We start from the raw sequence: 23,652 nt of genomic DNA on the forward strand, positions 1-23,652 counted from the left end.
TGCCGAGTATCCATGTAGATTGGCACTCTGCAAGCAATATCTGCCTCAGGCAATGACACATTGCACCCTTACGCACGATTCCATAAAAGGGTCCAAAAATAGATATGCTGTTTCCTGACTCCCCATTCATCTTATTTATTTATTTATTTTATTTATCAATCTTGTATATTTTTTTTTTTTGCTTTATTATTTATTTCGAAGTTTTTGGAACTTGTTGTTATTGTTAGCTGGTTGTTTACTGTTATATCTTAACTGGTTAGAACTGCATATCTCCCTCTTTAATATATTCTTAACATGGATGGCTTTAGAGTTATGGATTACGATCTACAGCGTCATAGTCTATACAATATCCCTAGCTAAACAACATTAGGGCCAAAGTCAGTAATGTCATTGCTATGTGTCTTCCCCAGAATAGATGCCTTTACTGTAGGTGTTTCCACGCTCAGGGTGTGCATAGCTTTCCTGGTGTAAGTTCCTATACATTGGGGTGGGGGTGATGATGGCTCTGTCCACTCATGGTTTGTTTGGGCTATCAAGTCGATGTGTGGGGGGGGGGTGATGGAATACGCAGGTAAACAGTGATGGGATATCTCCCGTGTTCTCCCCACAATTATACATAAGAATGAGATCTCATTGTAGTACATGATATTCTAGTATTGCTAGCCCTCAATGTGGAGCCCAAAATTACATAAAATGTATCTTATAATATAGGCCGATTAGTCTGCATGAGTATCTTATTAACTAAGAGACAGTCTCCCTTCAACATACATTCCACTCTCTCTCGGGATTTACCATTCTCATCTCCTTTCCCTGCGGCTTCCATCCATTTCCTTTGCTGGCTTTGGATTTAACAAAAGACCATGCTCAATTACATACATGTTATAAGCGTAGTAGTATATGCGGAAGTGATGTAGTAATGAAGAAATTGGTACAGTTAGTCATGGGCTGTGCGTAATTTTTATTTTTTATTTTTATTTATTTATTTATTTATGTTTACACGTGTCTTTTCACGGTTAATGTTTTGCATGATCTATTAGTATCTCTTGCAAGTTTTAGACATTATTCAGGAATGTTTATAATTAATTACTAATGTTCTTTCTCAAATTTATTCAATTAGATTTAAGGTTCATTAATTCAAATATAGTCGTCGCCATGTTTGCATAGGGACGTATAGAAGAAAAACTTGAATAATTCTGAGGTGGAGGTTTAACGTTTGCTGAATTGCATTGCTATTTATAATATGGTATATCTTGGAAAACGGAGATCAGTGGTGGTCAGATTGACTTTCATGTTGGTCCAGATGTCGGGGTGAGGAGACTGCATATGGACACGAGCTGGGAATGTGAGATTGCATGACAACACAGAATTTGACCCGTGCACCACCATTGATTCTAGTACTTAAATGCAATAACTCGAATATACACTCAAGGATTCGGTTGTTACTGGAATGATGATAGGCGGGTCTGAAAGAAAGGGGAATGAGATTGTTGGGTTTGAGTGGTGCTGTTAACATCTGCTGCTAAAATGGGGGAATTGTGGCTACCTGAGTTTGATTTGGGTGACATGGTCTGAGTATCATAGAGTTTAGGATAGTCGTTGAGTTTTTATATCTATTGGTGTGAATGAGAGGGAGTGTCTTTAATGTGATTAATGAGTTTTGAATCTGATATTGAAGTGGTGATGTTTGTCCAATATATGGGTTTTTGGCTGTTTATATATTAGTTTAAAATGTTCATTAGTTTATAGGAGAGGTGTCCAGGACACTGGACTGGTTAAAATGTTATACATAGTTTGTAAAATATTTCTGTTGTTGCTGACTTGCTTCTATTTCAGAAGGGGGGGTTCAGGTACACATCTGATTGTCGTTTGTCTGGGTTTCTACGTTTGACCGAGACATTTTTCATTGGCAATTTTAACATGAATGTAAGGGCGAAGGAAATGGCCAGTGACCTACGTGTGGTTACATGGAACGTTAATGGATTAAACATTTCCAAAAAAAGAATGAAGGTTATGACCTATTTAAGAGAATTGAAAAGTGACATTTGTTTTATTCAGGAAACACATCTTCTTAAAGATGAAGTTGGAAACCTTAAGAAAGATTGGGTTGTGAGGGTCTACGGCTCCTCCTTCTCCACGCGGTCAAGGGGAGTGGCGATATTGATTCGGAGAAATTTGCCAATAAAGGTATTGCATGAATGGTCAGATCGGGAAGGAAGAATGGTGGCACTACTGGTTAATATCCAGGGGTGTATTGTGGCTTTGTGTAATTTTTTTGCCCCATCTGTAGATGATGGGTCATTTTATAGGAAAGTAGCTCAATCGTTAGAAGATTTAGGCACAGATAATATTATTCTGGGTGGTGATTTTAATACTGTTTTGAATAAAGATTTGGATAGAAGTGTATCAGTGAAGAGTAAGCAGACTGACCGTCACTATCTATCTTTAAAAAACCTGCTTCAGGAACATGCCCTACAAGATTGTTGGAGGTTGGAACACCCGTCTACTAAAGAATATAGTTTCTACTCAGGGGCACATTCAGTTTATTCTAGACTAGATATGTTATTGACAGCTGGGAAAATGACCCAGAATCATAGGACAAGTGAAATTGGTACTATTCTTCTGACTGCCACGCACATGTAACAATGTGTATTAAAATGGTTTTTGAGGAGCAGAGACATTATACTTGGAGAATGAATACTGCAGTCTTACAAATGGTTGAGGAAGTGCAAAAAATGAGGACCGAAATAGAATTTTTCATATCTGAAAATCACACGGGCGATTCGAGGCCAGAGATTGTATGGGAAGCCTTCAAATGTACCATGCATGGCTATATGATTAATTTAACGTCTGGTTTAAATAAGAAATATGTTACTAGACAAAAGGACCTGGAAATGAGAATTAGTGTTTTGTCTAAGAGGATAATGGCAGATCCCTGTGACTTGGTTGGTATGGCCGAAATGTTGAAATTGAAAAGGGAACTGAAGAATATAATTGAGGAGCGGATGGAACGGTAATACCACAACTTGAAATGTGTGTATTTTGAGAAAGGAGAGAAGTGTGACCGATGGCTGGCCTACAGGCTGAAGAAGAGAGAATCGGAACGTTCTATTGCGTCAATCCAAGACAAAGATGGACGGATCACCTTCCATCCGGAAGAGATCAACAACATCTTTCGGGACTATTATGTTGATTTATACCGGAAAGAATCCGATAGGTCTATTGGGGGTGAAGACTTTCTTGAGAAGGTGAATGTTTCGAGACTTTCGCATGATGATTCTCTTGAGGCGGAGTTGACACTGGATGAGATCAAAGGGGCTATTAATAGATTGAATGTGGGAAAGTCGCCAGGGCCTGATGGCTTTCCGGTTGAGTTCTACAAGCTGTTGCCGGACTCGGCCCTTGAATTGCTAAAGGACGTATATGTGGCTTCTTTGGCAAATGGTCTTTTACCTACCACTACTAGACACGCAACGATTTCTGTTTTTCCTAAGAAGGGGAAGGATGAGACACTTCCAGCGAGTTATAGGCCGATTAGTCTTATTAACACGGATAATAAGATTGTGGCAAAGGTCTTGGCTATTAGACTGGAAAATCTTCTACCGGCCCTGATCAATGAGAATCAGTCGGGATTTGTGAAAGGTAGGAAGACATCAAGTAATATTAGAAGGCTGTTTCACACGATCGATAAAGCAACTGATCCATTGGATGGAGCAGCGGTCTTCTCGTTGGATGCGGAGAAGGTGTTCGATCGAGTGGATTGGGAATTCCTCTTTTTGGTTCTTGTAAAAATGGGATTTGGGGCAAAATACAGATCATGGATTAGGCTACTATATTCAGATCCTACAGCTGAAGTTAACACCAATGGTAGACATTCGGCTTCTTTCAAATTGGAAAGAGGGACAAGACAGGGGTGTCCTCTTTCCCCATTGCTATTTGTTATTGCGATTGAGCCCCTGGCAGCTATGATTAGAGATGATCCCTGTATAAAAGGACTGTTGTGTTGGGGAAGGCAACAAAGAATATGGTTATATGCTGATGACATTCTTCTTGTTCTCCGAGACTTGGAACAGTCACTACCAATTCTAATGGAAATTTTGAGATTATTTCAAACCGTCTCTGGATATAATGTAAATTGGACCAAGTCGGAGGTGATGCCCCTGGTACCTTGCTGTAATAAACGTTATGTGACTAATCTAGGGTTTAGATGGTGCCCGGATAAAATGAAGTATCTTGGTATCTGGATTACTCCAAAGATTAGTGATTTGGTGAGGGTGAACATGAATACAATTTGTAAGGATTTTCAAAACGATCTGGAACGTTGGAGTTTATTAAGTCTTTCACTATGGGGGAAGGTTAATGCTTTAAAGATGGTATCGACCCCCAGGATCAACTATATCTTGAGTATGATCCCACTGAATATAGATACTCGGTACTGGAAGGAATTGGACAGTAATATTCAAGGTTTACTGTGGGACAAGAAACCACCTATATTGATCATATGGAAACTACAATTACCAGTGGAGAAAGGTGGACTAGGAATGCCGAACTTTAGAGCCTATCACCTTGCCTTTATTTGTGACTTCATAATTGATTTCTTGGCACCGATAACTGATGAATGGGCTGTGGCAGAAGCAAGTTGTAAAGGTCCTCTGTCACCCAGAGCCTTACTGACTACAGAATCAAGAGTGAAGAGTGTGAAGGACCCATTGACTGTCTGTCTGAGATACTCCTGGAAGAAATTCAATGGTTTGCTGGGTGTGGATGCATGTAGAGATCCTGGTGCGTCATTGTGGTTGAATCCCTCTATTAGATTGGAAAATAAGACGCTAATCTGGGCAGACTGGTTTTTGGGTGGTGTGAGTTGGATTGATGATTTATTTAAGGAGGGGAAATGGATGAGTGCTAGAGAGTTGCAACAACAATTTCATATTGAAAATTTCAGGTTTTCGGATTACAGGAAATTGAAGATTGCAGTTGGTGAGATTGATTTCCAGGCGAGTTTGAATTTGGATTTTCTTACAAGAAAGTCGTTGGTAGGTGAAGGTGGCTTAGCTAGCCGGGTGTACAAACAAATAGTGAGTGAATATAAAGACAATGGGCCTCATTACGACCCAGGCGGTAAGTTACCGCCTGGGCCGTGACTTTACCACCATGGCGTAAACTACGTTTACGCCATGGTGGTAGGCGGACTTACCGCCCCATTCCAACCTTGGCGGGGCGGTAAATCCCCATTTTCCCATTTTCCCTTCCCCATTCCCATTTTGCCCCATAGGGCATAATGGGAGTGGGGAAGGCGTTAATTACGCCACCGTAAATTACGGTGGCGTATTTAACTCCATGGTCCCTTAGCGCCATGGATTTTAACACCTGCTAAAAGCAGGTGTTAAGTCCGCCACGGCGCTAACGGACCTCGTACTCAGGCGGTAAGGGTCGGCGCTGTTTACGCAGCCGTAAAACCCTTACCGCCTGAGTCGTAATGAGGCCCAATGTTCTGCTCAGAGACGAGTGGAGTCGAAGAATTGACTCTGAAATTACAGTGGAGACATGGACAAGGATGTGTGCAAATGTCAAATTTTGTTCCCTGGGTTTGACTGAGAGAACGAGACAAATAAAGATATTAAACAGGGTTTATTGGACACCTGATAGATTATAGAAGCGAGGTTTGAAAGATGACTATGAGTGTTGGGCTTGTATTTGAGAAACTGGAACATATGATGTGGGATTGTAGGAAGGTGCGTGAATTTTGGAATGAGATTGGTGTGGTGATGGAAAAGGTCTTGGATGAACCGATAGGTCTTGATTTTGAGACATTAATTCTGGGAAATGATGCCACCTTAGATATACACACTCAAAGCCAAAAGAAGTGGTTATTTAGGGGAGCCATGATGGGGAAAAAAATCATCCTTAGGAATTGGAAATCCGACATTTCTTTTAAAAAAGAGGACTGGTTGAAAGAAATGCTTGATCTGGCTGATGTGGAAAAATGTATATATAGGAAACAAGGCAAGAATGGGTTGTTTAGAAAAATTTGGGGCAAATTTGTGACTGTATTCATATTATATGATATGTACCTGGCATCTGTAAGGGGGGGGGGTATTTATGTGTTTGTAATTATGTATATAGTTTTTGCTACAAATTTCTTTGTTATTTCATGTTTTGTTGTTATAAGTAAAATAAAAATAAAACATGAAAAAAAAAATCTCAAAAGCTGTGTAGATCATGTATGATATCCCCAGGAGTGAACATATCTCTGAACATCACGCCAGAATTCACTTCAAAACCCTCTCATTGGACCATAGATGTCTTCATGGTAAAGCTCCTGTTTACCTCAAGGAACAATTGAATACATATGCCCCCTCAAGACAAATTTAGTCCACCTCAGGCGGCCTACTGGCAGCTTCCACATCTAATAAAACCAGAGGTTTGGGTCATTCTTTCCCTGTCCTCACTGCCCAGGACTGGAACACCCTACCATTGGCCCTGCATTAGGAGAATTGGGCTTCAGGAAGCACCTAAAATCGCATTTGTTTGACAGATCTTCTCTACCTGCCTAAAGATATCTATCCAGCACCAGGATCTGTCATCTAATGTCTCGTCTTTTTCCCATGGCCGTGTGTATTTGCAGCGCCCTAATGCTTGTGAGCTTTGCTTTAGTACTTTATAAATAAATAAATAAATAAATGGAAGGATCGTCAAGGAGAAGAACACTCACCAGAAAGCTAGAATCATTTAGGTAATGCAAAAAAGTATGGGTTTTTTAAACAAAAATGTTTTCAGCGATTTCCAAAAAAGTGAACAAGATTAGTAGTGTAACGGAGATACAAAGGTAGTGAGTTCCAAGTTTAGAACCATAATCTGAGAACCGTCAATCACCTGTAGAGGAACAGCATGATGGAGGGACGACGAGCAATCGTTTATCGGCAGATTGTAAGGATTGGGTAGGCTGATAACAATTTAGTTTGGTGGAAAGATAGGAAGGTGCTAGCTTGAGCAAACACTTGACATTTAGGCATCTTAATCTTAATTCTCTCCAGAACAAGAAGCCATTGCAAAGACTGGTGTAAAGCTGAAATATGATTTCTTTTGGAAACTTACAAACGAGTCGAACTGCTGCATTTTGGACAAGTGTTTATCTAGACATACTGCAAGAAGACTATTGCTGTAGAGGCAAATGTAAATTGACAAGAGCACCAACCACTATACAGTGGTCATTTGCCGGAATGAAACAAAGTGCCTGACTAAAACGACGAAGAGAGTGGAAAACAGACTGTACTTTGGCATCAACCTGGGAGTCATTGCACAGGCTGGTTTTCCAAACACAGACCGAATTCTTGATTTTGGAGGCATAGGTCTTATTTGCACCCATGAGTCAAAGGGGTGGAGGGCATTTAGCAGAGTCTTAAACCAGATGGATTGGGCTAGTTCTGTTTTGTTGGGGTTCAGCTGAAGGCGGTTCTGAGACATCCAGTAATTCACTTAATTCAGGCACTTGTCTAATCTCAGGAATGTATTGTCCGTAGGATCAAGTTCCACAAAGAGATGGGTGTCATCGGCAGATGAGTGGAAGATAAAATTTAACTTTCTAAAGATGTCAAATAATGGCTTCATATTGAGACTGAAGAGAAGTAGAGAGAGTGCTGAACCCTTAAAAACAATACAGCTTAATTGGAGAGAATCAAAGATGAATTCACCACACTTGACCTGTTGAGAACGCTCCGTCAGAAGTTAATTAAACCATAACAATGCTTTGTCTACCACTCTGCCAACTGATTTCAAATGGGAGAGTAGAATGTTATGATCCACCATGTAAAATGCTGCAGAGAGATCTAACAGTACCACAAAGGAAAGTTCCCCTTTGTCTGCCCACTCAAGACAGTGCTGTTTCGGATCTCATGCTCAGGACGAAATGCAGACGGAAAGGTGTCCAGAAGCGAGTGATGCTCAACATGATCCTGGAGTTTGGTAGTCACGATTTTCTCAAGAATATTTCCCAGTGATGGAGGTCCACAACCAGATGAGAATTCTGCAAAATACTGGGACCCAGATTATGTTTTTTAAAAGAGGGGAAACTGTAGCGAGTTTAAGATCTGAAGGAACTACCCCTTGGAACAGAGAAAGATGAATAAAGTTGTTTATAAAGTTGCTCTGCGGCAGGATATTTGGCTGCACAGGCAGGACAAAGGGCCTCATTACGACCCAGGCGGTAAGTTACCGCCTGGGCCGTGACTTTACCACCATGGTGTAAACTACGTTTACACCATGGTGGTTGGCGGACTTACCGCCCCATTCCGACCTTGGCGGGGCGGTAAGTCCCCAATCCCCATTTACCCTTCCCCATTCCCATTTTTGCCCCATAGGGCATAATGGGAGTGGGGAAGGCGTTAATTACGCCACCGTAAATTACGGTGGCGTAATTAACTCCATGGTCCCTTAGCGCCATGGATTTTAACACCCGCTAAAATCGGGTGTTAAAACCTCCATGGCGCTAGGGGAACTCGGAATTGGCGGTAAGGGGTCGGCGCAGCTAACGCTGGCGTTAACCCCTTACCGCCAGGGTCGTAATGAGGCCCAAAGTGATTATCACTGGTGGGTTTCAGGTTCTTCATTAGCAGTCTGAACGAGTCCAAGGGAAGGGGTTTATAGTCGAACTTTAGAGGTGTATCAGTAAGCTCCATTAAGGGGGAAATAGTAAACAGGGATAGTGTGCTTTGAACCTGTGCTAGACTGTGGTCAATAGTAGACTTAATCTTTTCCATTTTATCAATGAAAAAAACATTAAAAGTGTTAGCTTGAGAGAGGGAAGGTTTGGAAAATAGTAGATTACAGCTGGGTTGGAGTGATTTGTTAATGGTAGAAAACAGTTCCCGAGGCCTGGTGTATGATGAATGAACTTTATTGTGTAGACATTTTGATTTAGCCTCAAAGATGGCAGTTTTATATTCTTTCAATGCCAATTTGACTTTTGTTACCTAGTTGGGAACTTTCTTTAGAGAGGCAAATTGTGAGGAGTACCAGGGATTGGAAGATTTTTGAGGCTTATTCAGATAAAGGGATGCTAACACATTACATACATAATCCATAACACTATACCCCTGTCTGAAGAGTTCCACACAGTCAGATATGATGTTGGTATGTGTCTGAACATCAGCTAATACAGTATTAGGGATGGCCTGAATATCCTTCCTCTTCCTAGGGAGGTAATTACCTATGGGTGGGGTGACGAATCTGAAGGTGTTGTTCCTTCTCTGATAGCAGGAGACCTTTCTCATGGGGCCAGGGAGGTGCATCCACAGTACAATAACTCCCCTGAGGTTGGTGCACAAAGAGAGGATCATATAGGGAATGACTCTCGCTATGGGATTGGGGAAGACCATCACCAGAGAATGCGGTATCACCCCACTTTAATACCTCCAACCTCTTATCCAACTCTAAATCTTCCTTCCTGGATAGAATTGATATGTTTTGTTGTCCACTCAGTCCACCTAACCTACATAAGAACACTGAAAAGCCAGGAAATACAAGGTATCATGTATATAACTTTAGGGTTGGTACTTGGACAAAGAAGATAGCAGTGTGTCCAAGGATCAGTAGTGAGAAGCAAAACGAGTGGTCTAGCTTTTTGATGTCCGTGATTGGCCCAAAGCTGTACATCAATCCCACGTAGGAGTTTTGAAGCAGTTCAAGCTCAGGCTCAAACCACACCACAGGAGAGACACAAGAGGAAGAGAGCAATCCTCAAAGAGGAATAGTGGGAGCAGTGCAGAGAAGCAGCTGACACATGAGCCACAGCATCCTGTGAAGTGCAGAAGAGTCTGAACGCGCAGCTGGAGGAAGGCTTCAGTCTGCAGAGTCGATGCAATCCCCGCTGGACGCCCAAACCCTACCAGAGCTTCCAGAGGGGATACAGTGCCTGGGAACCACTGGTACCACCAAGAAGCAGGTAAACAGGTATGCAAGTTGCCTGGTAGCTGTGAGAGGTCTAGGGAGCAACATGTTAAGCTCAGGAACCAAGAAGAGAGGGGCTGATAACCTGAAGCGAGTAAGAGACAGTTGAAAGCTTGGCAAGAGAGTGAACCAAACGGATACAACGCAATAGTGCGAGTCTGTGACCGGCACCCAAAGAAAGAATCTGGAACCCTGAAGTGAATAAAAGCCATTTGTATACTTGGCAGGAAAGTGAACCAAGTGGATACAATGTAAAGATGCGGGTGTGGGACCCAGACCCAAAAGAGAGGGCATGGGACCCTGAAGCGAATAAGAGTTGGATACTTGTCAGGAGAGTGAACCATGCAGATACACCACAATGGTGTGAGTATGGGACCCGTGCCCAAGAGTAAGGGGGTATGGAACCCTGATGAAAGAGAGGGTCTGGGACCCTGGGACCCTGAAGAAAACAAGCAAGAGCTGTATACTTGGCAGAAGAGTGAACCAAGCGGATATAATGCCGCAGTGTAAGTCTGGGACATGCACCCATATGAGAAATCAAAGTTAAAGCCAAGAGGGTCTGGGACCCGGTGAGAGAAAAGAGAGAAACCCACTGGATTGGCAGGAGGGAGAACCAAGCCACTTTTGTGAGTTTGGCACTCACACCCATATGACGGACTGAGAACAGGAAAGTCAAGGACCCTACACTGATAAAAGGAATCCCACGCATGGTAGCGGAGCATGCCAAGGTGGTAGGCTTTAAGAACTGTGAGATCAAGAGGCAGTTCTTCATGGATTATTCAGTAACTTAAGAAAACAAGAAGTCTAGGGGAAAGCAACACAGCCTTAGCATTGGAATCCTGTATTTTGGATTATTATTTTGCATCACTTTACTACCAGCAAAACTTGGACATTTTCTGTTGATGGAAAACACCAAGAACACTGTTTTACTTTGACAAGCAGCCATCCTTTCAGTTATCTTAGATCATTAGTTTTAGGAACAGTAGTAGGTTTTGGGACACATCAGTGACAGACATTTTAGTTTTGAACTTCCTGACAATTTCACTAGTTTCCTTTGAGGCAGGGAAATCCTTCTTAGCTTTAGGGAGAGAGCAGCCTTTTCCCACCCCTTTCTTATTTAAAAAAGGTCTTTATCCAAAACATGCCACCATTGTGTCCGAGCCTTACTCTGCAGCCTTACGGTGGGTACAGTAGAAATTGAGTTTTCAAAAAAGAAAAAGCAAATGAAATGGTCACTCCCGGAAATTGGACACATCAAATTCAGAGTAATGCTAGGCCCTTAAGCAATCGTGGGGTCAAGGCAATGACCAAGCCGATAGGTCGAAGATGTGTAAAAAAGTGTCAGATTATGGCTATTTTAAGATATCCTGAAGATGAGATGACTCTGATGAAGAAGAATTCTCTAAGCTAGATGTTAAAGTCTCCAATGCAGGCTGACTGTTGATGTCGGATTCCTGTGTCAGACAAATGGAGATCTAGGTTGGTGAGAAAGGTTGTGGAGGGACCAAGGAGTCAGTAAGCTAAGATTACTTTAAACAAAGAACTGGGGGAAAGTCAGATGTTAGCTGACCTAGCTGTGACCTAGAATTCCACTGTAGCAATGTAAATGAGACACCTTTATGTATGATCTAAAAATGAGTGCAATACTGCCTCTTTTCAGTGGGCAATCAATAGTCTGAATTGGGCAATCAAGAGGAAATAGGCCATGATAAATAGCTACTGACTCATCATTTAACCATGTTTCTGTGAGAAAAAGCAGGTCTGACCCATGTTCTGTAACAATCTTGCTATGGCCAAAGACACACAACAATCATTCCTATAGGTGAAATCTGCACATACGTATAATCAATTCTAAAACAATATGCAGTTATAACATTGTCACTTTTCAGCCAGTAATAATCTGGCTAAGTCCAAAAACACACAACAATCATTCCTAGAGGTGAAATCTACACATGAGTATAATCAATTCTAAAACAGCAATATGCAGTTATAACATTGTCACTTGTCGGCCAGTGTATTAATTATTCCATGTCGATATGCAGTTTAAATTTGCATTAGTATGGTTAAACCACAAATTAGTTTATGCACTTTATTTTCTCCATTCCAACAGCAAGTGTTGCTGTCAGAGAAAATCAACCTCAAACATGTACATATATCTTCAAAACCATTCCTACATTTCTATAACATTCTCCTTTCCAGATATGTAGGGCACTGTGGGCTCCTAGTCTATGCATATATGTAGAATACAAACTGTGGTGAGTTGAATCAAAATCTACAGACTTGGGTTTTAAGAAAAGATGCTTTCAATTTAAGAGTGCACAGAATATTGGTTTATTCACACAACTTAGGAACATAGTAATATATTGTACTGAAACTATATTGAGTACCCCCGGTTCTCTTTGCAGATTGGATATGTCTAATACATGGTCCTTTTCCCTCTGTGCAATGTCAAGAGAGATTGGTCATTTTAACTTGCAGCAATTTATAGGTAATGGGAGAGACCCAACTAAGCTCCCTTTCACCCCACTAAATGATCTGTTTAAAAAAAAAAAGATCTTGTTTTAATTAACCATGACCTTCAATGGTCAACATGTATTAATTCACTCCCACACCATAAAGTGTTGCGCACTACTTCACTACCTCAACTTTTCTCTGCAACTGTGAAGACATTGGGTTGAATTTATTTGGCTATGGTTTAGGGAGACGATGCACTCTGTGCAAAATTGCTCTTGAGTACCTGTTTAAACCAGTCTTTTCTTGACTTTGAATATGGTGAAAAAGCAATATACCTTTTACAACAAAATTGCAAAAGCAGTGTACTTGGAATCAGTCCTCCCTTTAGCCCACCTCCCAGTTTCGCCCTTTCTGGGTACTTATCAGGGAAATGATTCTTGAGGAAATATATCTAATTGCACTGTGGATTTTGTACTCGCTTTTATATTTTTCCTTTAATGCACAGATCCAGTTTCTGCTTAAATAGGGAAGTACATTTTCCCACAGAGTGTCATACGACATCATAATTTTTGATTGGTTGAATGTATCCATTGGTTTACTTAACATATTGACACTCCAAGAGAAAACCGCCTTTGATTTGATAGGTTTAACATATTTTAGACATGTGACAGCGGTTGGTCCTGTACAATTTAGACCCAAATTCATATTTTATGTCATAGCTAAGGAGAGGAATTCTTTCCATCATCAGGATAGATATTTTCAGATTCACCAAGCCAACAAGGATGCAGGTATATGTGACATGTCCCTGTATCTTAGACATTGGTAAAGTTGTTACAATTATATGATTTATTAAGTATTGATATATAGCAATATGTCATGTATGATCTGTTTTTGAGGGAAATGCTCTCCCAATTTCAGAACAGTTTTCTGTTTTTTAAAATGTGAGCATTGCAGATGTATTGCTGAAACTGTGATTTGCAGTTTTCTGTGTTCACCAAAATAAATACATCACTTTGGGCTTCATTACACGGTAGGCGGTAAGGGTTAACGGTCACCGGTAATGGTACCAGTGACCGTTAACCCTTACCGCCTTACTACGAAGTCACTTTGCGGGACCCGACATTAACAGCTGGGCCAAAAATGGGAATGGGGAAGGGCAATGGAGGAAGGGGGAATTACCGCCCCACCAAGCTTGGAATAGGGCGGTAATTCTCCTTTCCTCCAAGGCGGTGCCGGTAATTTACCGGCATGGACCAAGGTAATAATAGCACCTTGGTCCACCGCCTACCGTGTAATGAGGCCCTTTGTCTCCTATTATTCATATACATGGGAGTTTCATTTAAAGTTTCTGATACATTTGAACAGATGACTGGCTGCCTTAATTGAATTAAATTCTGCATATTACTCCTGACAGTAAACTGCAGTCCCATTACTATTTGATAGTTACAAATTAAGTTAAATATCTGAAGGGCACTGTGTTATATTTTCCTCTATTTTGTCAATAAATTAAATTGTCAATGGCACAAGCTGGGGTTACTTTATTTTCATTGCAGGGTTTCTCACATGATATGCAAACACAGGCAGCTGGCCTTTGTTTTATGTTTCTGCTTTATCAGGAGCAGATTAGATGAATGTTCTCAAATAAATGTAGAAACGGTGCCATTTATATGGAATTGTACATTATCTAACAAAGTATCAGTCCATGCTTCACAGGCTCCACATTATGTGTAGGGAGTTTTGAAAGTACATTACACTCAAATGCAGAAATGCACCATTCCAAGGGCTCACATTTTAGTGCATTTGTGAAAAAGTTCCAATTGTACCTCTAAAGTGCAAGTGTTACAGCCATGAGCAATCTCAGGATATCTAAAATGTTGTATATTATTTCCACACATGTTTAAAGGGACTAGATGAATGTTGGTGCATGGATACTTGCTCAGTAGGAATTGAAAAATATGGTTCCAAATTAATATGTTTTTCAGTACCGTTCAGACAACATATAAAGTAGAAATGTAATGACCCTAACAACAGGGCTCACACTGTTAAAGGAAAGGTACTTAACTTTTTGTTGTCACTGTTAACATGCACGTTGGTGTACATTGGCAAGGGATATTCAGGGAATGTCATTCTCTTGTATTACACATCCCATCTACTCCCTAAGGATGTACTATGAAACAAATGATTATGAAACTTAAATGTAGGACACTGAAAGCTCTTCCACAATGATGATGTACAGAAAGCAACTTCAATATATAAATAACATAGTGTCATGCTAGCATGGGTTTACCACAGAAGATGAACGGCATTCCTACATTTCACCTAATCCAATTTCACCTAATGAAAAATCTTTGAAAATTGTTTTCTTTGAATTTGGATGGGTAAGTGGGCACATTTCAAAACATAGATGAAGATGGGATGGGGTAAGGGGGTAGATAAGGTAGAGGATGGTGGGGGGCAGGAGGTCTCCCCCCCAAAAATGATAAAAAATAAATTCAAAGATTTCACTTTTAGGTGAAGTAGATTCGGTGAAATCACATACATCCAAGATGAACTACTCTGACCTGAAGGCACTTTCACAGATCTTGACGATGCAAAGAGGACCAACACTGCTTGCACACCCCCGTCCTTCAATACTTACCATGAAGCAGCCTAGAAGGTCTGTCATCGTGGCACCATACCCTCATACAACCAGTCATCTAAAGCTAGAGTCTGAGCCTGCACTGCATGGTTGTACTTGGACATGTGAAGCTGTAGCTTGCATTGGATGCCTATACTAGGCATGTAAGACATTAAGTGAGATTAGATTGTTCTATCAGAGCATTTGAGACTGTGTTTGGCATACAATGGAAACACCAGAACATGTGAGGCTGTTCCATAGCTCTGACCATAGATATTAGTAAGGAATGACTGGAATAGTTGGTGCTCATCCCTAAAGCAAATTAAATCACTTAATCAGTTGTCTCTTTGGTTTACTTTTATAACATTGATTTGATGAGTTACATGTGTTTCACTAAATATAGTTTTATCATGGTTTTCAGTCCTTGTTCTTGTTGTTGACGTTCAATTGGAGTACATTGTGAGTTGTCATATTAGACATTGACTAGAAATGGGGAAATTGGTTTCATTCCATGTTCTGTATGCTTTAATCCTTGCCAGGGCGAGTAGTGTGGGGTTTTATCAGCCACTTAGAATCAGTAGGGTAAAGGAGTGATTTAAGCCCAGGCACACTCGTTGCTATGTAGCTTTGTTTTGCATCTGTGTCATATGCTGCATCTGTGTCATAGGTGTATGAAGACATCCATTTTTTGCATTTCAATTCAACATCATGGTGGCACCCAAAAGCACAAATGTGCAGTGCCTCCTCATTTCAGCTTGATATGTCTTACTCTGATGTGTCTGAGGTTCCCTGAAAACGTCCTTAACATACTTGTGGATGAAAACAAGTCTGTTGATTTAGGGGCGAGGCTCACCTGGCCCCCTTGTTGGTGAAAGCAAGCATCTGGAAAAATAGCAACACAAATAAATGTAGTATCCATGACCATGACCATTGATGAAATGTAGAAGCACTGACATGATGTAAGTCAACCGGTGAGGGACACATTCCTTCTGGACTAGAGCACCCCAAGGGTGCGTGTGGTTTCCATTCCTGTGACCTGCAACTGCAAAGCAATAGAAGAAAAGGAATCCAATATAATGGATAGAGAGAGTTGGTGCCATTGCTAGTTTCAGGACCCAGAGTAAGTGTTCAAAAAGATGGTGTGTACTGATGTCATGAATGAGTGCAAGCTGTGCAGACATACACATACCTGCCACATACATAGCAACATGCAAGCAGGGGAGGATGGAAAGGGAGAAAGGGGGCAATTGCCCCCTTCCCCCAGCTGGCTAGGCTGTGGCTCCCTGTGCTGGAGTTGCAATATGTAAAACAATTATTGAAAAAGAGGATATATTTTCAAACTGCGTACATCGAATGAACCAAGTGTTGCAAGGTCTGCTCAGCCTCTGTGTAGATGGAGTGAGACACTCGTCTTGACTTCTGGAATGCTATACACACGTGGCATCCACAAGGAGTGCGTGAGAGGGAGAAGAGTCTAGGTCATAGTTCAAACTGCCCAGCGGCAATGTACTCATTTAAATTACAGGTTCTGTGACCTTGGGTAGTAATGTTAGCACCAGTGCATACCATACACTATTGGTCTGCTAAAAAAAAGTCAGCTACTTATCATGACGCCTACTTGCCAAAGAACTAGTGGCCCATATCTCATTAGAGTTTTTCCTCATTTCATTCTGTAAGAAGGCGTCCATGTGTTCTGGTTCTGTCATCACGAATGCGTTCATTACAATAAGAATTTAAAAGTACTGCTCAATGTTATTAATATTATACGTTGGCTATAGAAATGGCTGTTGGATTGCTTTTGGTAGTCACTTTTGGGCACAGTTGAAAAGCAGATACGGAAAGATGCACCATTCAGAAATTAATTATTAGAAGACTATGGGCCTCATTACACGGTAGGCGGTAAGGGTTTACCGTTACCAGTATTTTGCCGGTATCGGTAAATCCTTACCGCCTTACTACGGGGTCCCTTTGCGGGTTGGGGAATTTAATGCCTGCTTTTTGCAGGCGTTAAAAACCAACCCGCAAAGGGACCTTGTTGCTAATTACGGTACCGCAATTTGTGGTACCATAATTAGCGCCTTCCGCATTCCCATAGAGCCCTATGGGGCAAAAATGGGAATGGGGAAGGGCAATGGGGGAAGGGGGAATTACCGCCCCACCAACCTTGGAATAGGGCGGTAATTCCCCTTTCCACCAAGGCGGTGCCGGTATTTTACCGGCATGGACCAAGGTGATAACAGCACCTTGGTCCACCGCCATCCATGTAATGAGGCCCTATGACCAAAGGGTGTCATTCAGAATTGGGTGGATTTTTTATGAAATATAGATGGAGAAAGTTACCGTCTCTGCCAGCGTTATTTCTGAAAATCTGCCCAATTCATAGTTTACCGCCATTGGAGGTGGTATTTATGAATGGCATCAGAGGTATTTCATTAATACCACTTCCATTGGTGGTAATGTAAACATTTAAAAATGTGCGGGGTTTTACATTTATTTCAGTCATTTTCACATTCAATGTGAAGCTGGATATTGATATTTTTTATGCACAAAAGGGTCAGTTCTGACCCTTTTTGTATTATATGGGTAAGGTGGTGAGGGGGGCATGAGAGGTGTCCACTTTTCTACGCCCTGACCATGGCTCTTTTTAACAACTATTTTCACAGAATTGAAAGGCAGCGCCTGCCCTCCCGTCTGATCTGTAAAAAGGGTTTTAAACATTTGGGGCCAATTTGGATTCCTTACATATGCCTCTTAGAAAAAAGGTACATTTACTGCAGAATGTCTCCCTAAAGTAGCACCGCTGGTGTTCCCACTGAATAACAGAGATGGCATTTGATCAAACCCTGAATTAGGTGAAAAGTTAAGTCAACAGTATTTGCCAAATACTGTTGATTTCACGGTTTCCAGCCAACTCTAAATGACCCCTTAAGCCAACAAAAGACACACATGCAGATCAACAATAGATTCACATATATAGACACATATGGGCTCATGACAGTTTCCCTGGTCCATAAGAAATCCCTATAAAATTGTCAATAATTCCGGCACCATCATTTTTACCAGACCAGGGAAACACAAGTTTACCGGTGGTGCCACGGATCTGTGACACAATGTCCGGCACCGGTAGTATCGGTGCCAGTAATTGCAGCAATCCTCTCCAGGCCATGGAATGGGGAGTTACTGGAATTCCTGCCGCCCATAACATTACAGTAATACCGGGATATCAGATAGCGGAAAGTTTAGTCAATTTTCATGGCATTCCACCAGAATTACCGACGGGATAACACCAAACTCAGAATGAGGGACATAGTCACATGAACACAGATACAGCCTTCCAGATACTCTTTACACTGTTGCAAGTACATTCAAAAGCATCATCACAGTCTCAGATATCGATCACAAGATCTTAGGCAGGCTCCCCTTGCAGTTTCATCTGCTTACATGAGATGAAATATGCAGTCGACTTTCCAAGAAAGTGCAACTTGGGAGTACAATAAAAGCCAAGTCCCCTTGTGTCTTTCGCTATGCGTCGTCTCAGTGCAGACCACAGAACCGCAATTAAATGCAAGACCCTGACCACAGCTTCTTGCTGCGTATGGCAGTGGCTTACTTGCAAATCAAGGTGAGTTACCATCTACATGGGAGCCAGGGCAATGGAAGGGGGCAAGTGACAAGGAATTGGTGTCTGGGCAATGTAGGCAGGGGAAGGGGGTGCATGCAAGGTAAGGGAAAGTGATTGAATTAAGGGTTAATGGATGGAGGAAAATGGGAATAGTGGTCTGAAAGTTAATTGCATGGAAGATGGGGTGAAGGTGCATTGAGGATGCGGTGCAACAGAATGACACCGGATCACGATCAGTAAGGAAAATAAAGTTAAGGAGATAGATTTACAAATCTGAAACGTTAGGCCAGCAGGTTGATTGACTGTTGCGGCGATCTGTTCCTGACCTGCATGCCACTGCACCCGATTGTGGGACTTGTGCATGACCTTCCTTACAAAGTGATGCATACTTGCTTTAGTAACAGATGTTTTAAGTAAGATGTCTTTTATATTTTTCAGGTTTCTTGATCATGTGACTTGGTGCTTTGAAAGACCACATCATTGTACATACTAAGATTATAATTATAGTGAGTTTTCATTATAATTATAATCTCAGTCTGTACAATTGTCGATATTTGAGATGTGTTTACCTCAAGATGAAGGCGATTAAGAGGCTTCCGCCTTTTTAGATACATTGGTGTTTTGAAAAGCCAGATTTCATGAACTGTCTACTAGTTTAGCCCTTAAATAACAACTTTGCAGAAATGTTTCTGTTGGTTGTATAGTTGATGATGGAATCGGATAAGATGAAGACTGGAGACGTTATCTTCTCTCCTATTCTCTACATTGAAAACTGTGGAACCAGGAAGACAGGCTCAAATCCCCACCTTATGTGTTCATGGGCAAATCACTTTTTATGTCTGTGCCTTATTTTCCTTAACTATCTGCAGGGAAAGTCTCTCTGCTATGGGTTTATAATCTACAATGTTAATCTATAAATATGTATAATATTAGCCATCTATATTATGCATACTGGTGGGGAGGCAGGGTGTCAAATAATGGACATATGTTGAGGGGCGTAGGAAGGGTGCCAGGTAGGTGTTTTGCGTTCTGGGCTTGGGAGGCAGGAAGCCAGGTATGGATTGTTTTCTGTGCCAGCTAATGTTTGGCTCTGAGAAAGAAGCCAGATACCCTGGTTCAGGTATGGCTTTGCCAACTCTTTACATTGGTCTAAATCTGAAGATCGGATCAGATGGGATGGGAGGAGATGTAGCCTGCTGTCAAATTACAAACTTGGACATGCGTCAACTTGGGGTCAAATACCACCTTTTTCCATTTCACCAATCATATTATCCTGTCAAAATAATGTTACCATGATTGATATGTGAGAGTGTTTCTGTGAGTCCAGGCCTCTGAGAAACTACAAGCACAACTGAAAGGGTTCTATATTCATATATCAGCCATTTTCTATTGCTGCACTTTTTTGGTGAAAATATTTTTTGCCAAAAAATAATTTTTAAATTTTATTTAGGGTGTTCCCCCAAACCCCCTCCCTATTATTTATTACCGCTACACCACCACACCCTACGACTTACAAGGCCACCCCATATTTTCTGATGGGGTTTTTTCAGCAAATCTTTTTTGGCAAAAAGGGCAGCGGAAAAATAAACGGGCGATGAATGAACGTCATGCCACTGAAAGATATGTTGCATAAAAGGAAAGCAATGTCAATAATGTCTACTATATGCGTGGCAGGGTGGCAGGTCCAAGGTGCATTCAATCATATTCAGTCAGATTGGACAGCGAGATGAGCACGTGTTCTGACATCTGTGCACAGCTTCCTGATGCAGGTTTGAATCCTGGCAGGTCCAACTCAGACTTTCATCCTTCAGAGGTAGATAAATTGAGTATCACGCAGTGGGATAATAATGTCAACTGTTATTCCAGCGCTTAGATACCTGTGTTTTTTTTAGTGCTATATAAATCTAGCTATTAGGCCTCACTATAAATTGGGTGGTATCCTGGCAGCAAATCCACCAGAATACTGCCTAACGCAATTAGTGTTACCGCCACTTGGTCTGGCGGTATTACCGCAGGATCGCAAGTGGCGGTGGCGGTCTAAGTCCCCATTTTTTTTAGTCCATAGGAGTCAATTGGGCATTTTTGGCACAATTACTGTGGCAGTAATTGCGCAGCGGCAATTGCACCAAAAATGGGAAGAAAGTCTCTGGATTTACTTCCAGCTCAGACTGGAGGTGAATCCTTTCTGCTCAAACCATAATTCGGTGTGCGGTATTGCATTTTTACTGCCCTGCACAACTTATAGTGGGGCCCATTATTCTGCATTTCGATGTGATCCTTGCTTTAATTATTCTGTGGTACACTGCTGATATTTAGAAGCTGCGCTGTAAGCCACATAGGGGGGAAGGGGAGTTCATCTGCAATAGTCGGATTGAGGTGCAACCTCTGGCCTCATTGGTGGCTTCTACTGGGTCTCTTTTAAGTTTGGACGATTAGGTGGCGCTTGCACCTTCTATAAGCCGAAACGATTGCATTATAATACAGATAGGGAGAAATGGCATATGAGGAGGAACAATGCCAAGGGGTCGGGGAGAGGGCACAGCACAATTAATTCTGTTTAGAATGCTATATCTTCATGAAAGCTACGTAATAACTGTGTGAGCGGGCACAGCTCAGGGGCAAGGCAGCGCAACACAGGTTTGAATCCCGACACCTCGCTTAACTCTGCGAAAGCGCCTCCGCGCGTGACGCTCAAACTGAACTGCTGCCCTCACACGCATGCCATGCAGGTATTGTTTTGACGTCTTCCGAGGTCCCCTCTCTACTTTTTGAATTGCCTCAGCACACAGTAACCTAAGTACCGTATGCATCTCTCTTGCTCTGATTTAGGAACTAGAATCGTTAGCCCAGAACACACACACGTTTTTAAGAGTGCCATTTTTGGGCGTTTTCGCACCACAGAAGGGATCCCCTACTACTTCTAATGATGGCAGTTCAGTTGCATCCCCGCCATCATGTTTGCTTGTTAAATTATAGGTAGTGGTTTGTTTAGGTTACTCGAGACAACTTTCAGTCATTTATCTTACACAACTGTGTCATTTGAACAACTTGTAGGATCGCGCTACTGTATACGTGCAGCATATTCAATGTATAGATCAGCAATTGGCCATCAGGAAGTAGTGTAAGTGTTAGCGAAGTGTGTAGATGAGTTCATAACCTGTCCTTAGAGTGTAAGGTGTGCTAGTTTCTGATGGAATACCTGCTATGTTGACCATGACCATCTACGCATGTCCGTACCTAACGCCCTTTTTTCCTTTCTCTTTCTTGCCCCACTCACGCACGCCTCAACTACACGTACCATCAGGCAATTTCTCTAATACTGAATTGCCATTTATGTTGAGATATTGTGTTTACTCTTTGTCTCACTCACGCACCACTCATGCACTGTGATTCTTTTCGATACCATGTTTTAACACTATGTTGATATTTGACTGTGCGTTTCTTAATACTACTGTCGTTTGGTACACTACGAACAGACATTGCACCCTGACCATGGACCATCATGGTCCGAAATGCACTGGCTTGTTTGTCTGGCATCTGTCATAATAGTATCACATTAAATTGAACAGATCCGAAACATCCAAGATTGATGAACTGGATTTTGGAGACACATTGTGCTCTATCAATATGGACCATTAACAGCAATAGTTCACCACTTCAAGTGGGTAAAGGGTGTGCAGCCCTCACCGCCGTCCTGGTGGCTTTGGTCTTTTGCTTGCATATGAGGAGGGACGCACAGACTGATTAGTTTAGTTCATTCATTTGTAATGCACACCAGACCCAGGGGTATCAGGGCGCAGCAGTTACAGATAATGCAAAGCTTGGTATGTATCGTTTGGTTATTTGCCCACCCATTGACAGCCCACGGCCATGCTAATCCATATGGCCATTCCCACCCACGTTCTGCCCCTCACCACCCAAAACACCTCCCCATGGGAACTATTTGAGCTTGCTTTAATCAAGCCTTACCAGCACACTTTTCACTCGAAATGTCTGCCAGTGTTTTTTCAAAGCAGTCTCCCGAGAGTTAATGACTTAGATGGACCTATCAACCCAATACTGGTGTAATAAAAATGTCTTAACCAGATCTGACATCAACCACTGGATTTATAAGCACTATGCATCTGCTTCACTTGAGCCCTGTTAAAGCAAGCATTGGTAAAGCCAACAGTTTTGGCTTGTGTATACGTATTATGTATTTGCCAGGCACTGCTATTAGATGGCCATATACACGCACCATTTTGCACCTGCTTCCATCAATGTTTGTTTGTTTGTTTGTTTGTTTATTTTATTTGTATGGTGCTCCAAACCCAGAGGTAGAAGGGCGCTTAAGAATTTGGTAACAGAGTTGAGAAGTATCTGTGTGTTGCATACTTCGTACAGGTTTATAATATATACATATATATACAGTGGTCAATAAACAGAACATATGCAGTACGTACAATATACAATTTTCAGAATAAATACAGTGTCTAAGCCAGTATTCGCACGGGTCTAGAGTTAGTGGTGTTATTCTTTGTTTAGCAGCCAGCTGATGACCTGCTTCCTAAAGATCTGGAAGGATTCGACAGTTTTGATGTTAAGCGGTAGGGAGTTCCAGAGTTGGGGGGCAAGCACTGTGAAGCTTACCCCTCCAGCTCTTTTTAGGTGGAACCAGGGCACTAGTAGGCAAAGAGTGTTGGAGGATCTGGTGAATCTGGTGGCAGGTTTCAGGGTGAGTTTATTAGCTAGATAAGGTGGTGCTAGGTGATTGAGGGCTTTGTACGTGAGGCAGATGGTTTTTAGATCAATTTTTTGGCGTATGGATCAATTTTTTTGTATGGCCTTCGGACTGGCCGGCGATTCCGCCTGCCGGCGGATCTACGTGATGAAAACGAGGTTCAGCCTCGATTTCGCGCCGCACAGCGCCCGGCATGGGCGAGTCAGGCACCGTATGGGGACAGGGTCAGGCAGGCCCTGCTCTGTGCAGCACGCTCTGAGCCTGGATCCTCTGCTGGGTTGGATCCTCTGCTGG

Source organism: Ambystoma mexicanum, chromosome 6q (genome assembly GCF_040938575.1).
Source record: "Ambystoma mexicanum isolate Mex_15411 chromosome 6q, UKY_AmexF1_1, whole genome shotgun sequence".
In the NCBI taxonomy this organism is placed as follows: domain Eukaryota; kingdom Metazoa; phylum Chordata; class Amphibia; order Caudata; family Ambystomatidae; genus Ambystoma; species Ambystoma mexicanum.